This window comes from Chiloscyllium punctatum, chromosome 28 (genome assembly GCF_047496795.1).
Source record: "Chiloscyllium punctatum isolate Juve2018m chromosome 28, sChiPun1.3, whole genome shotgun sequence".
Lineage (NCBI taxonomy): Eukaryota > Metazoa > Chordata > Chondrichthyes > Orectolobiformes > Hemiscylliidae > Chiloscyllium > Chiloscyllium punctatum.
In genome coordinates, this window is record NC_092766.1 from 11,500,297 (window position 1) to 11,501,360 (window position 1,064).

Below are 1,064 nucleotides of genomic sequence, written 5' to 3' on the forward strand. Positions count from 1 at the left end.
ACCATCTGAGGGAAAAGGGCTCTCCCTGTCCACCCTATCGAACCCTCTGATTATCTTATATGTCACCTCTCAACCTTCTTCCCTCTGATGAAAACAGCCTCAGGTCTCTCAGCCTTTCCCCATAAGACCTTCCCTCCACACCAGGCAACATCCCGGTAAATCCCCTCCTACACCCGTTCCAAAGCTTCCACATCCTTCCTATAACGCGGTGACCAGAACTGGACACAATACTCCCAAGTGCGGCCGCACCAGAGTTGTGTCCAGCTGCAGCATGACCTCGTGGCTCCGAAACTCAATCCCTCTCCCAATAAAAGCTAACACCATACGCCTTCTTCACAATCCCATCAGGCAGGGATCTGTGTACGTGGACACCGAAATCTCTCTGCTCATCTGCACTCCCAAGAATCTCAGTAACAGCCCTAATAATACTCTGCCTTCCTGTAACTCCTTCCAAAGTGAATCACCTCACACTTTTCCGCATTAAACTCCATTTGCCACCTCTCGGCCCAGCTCTGCAGCTTCTCTATGTCCCTCTGTAACCTGCAACATCCTTCAGCACTGTCCACAGCTTCACCGACTGTCCCACTAACTCCCTGATGAAGGAGCAGCGCTTCAAAAGCTATTTCCAAAATGAACCTGTTTTGACTATAACCTGGTGTTGTGTGATTTTTAACTTCGTCATTCGACTTTGGGAGGAAACCGACGCACCTGTGGGGAGAACATGCGAACTGTACATGGAATCCCTCACACTATGAGGCAGGAACGCTCATCGAAGGGGGAGGGAGAGAGAGAGAGCGAAGGAGAGAATGTGAGTGATAGAAAGAGAGGAAAAATGAGAGACTGAGTGAAGCAGAGAGAGGAGAGGAGAGAAAGAGTGGGAAGGAAAAAGTTGACGGACAGGGAATGAAGGAGAGAGGGAGTGAGAGACAGAAAGAGGAAAAATGCGGTGCGAGGGGGGGTGAGTGGGAGATCGGGAGGGAGTGGATAGACAGCCAGGAAAGTGTGGGGCACACAGACACGTGCTCACACAGACACAGGCAGACACACACAGACTCAGACACATA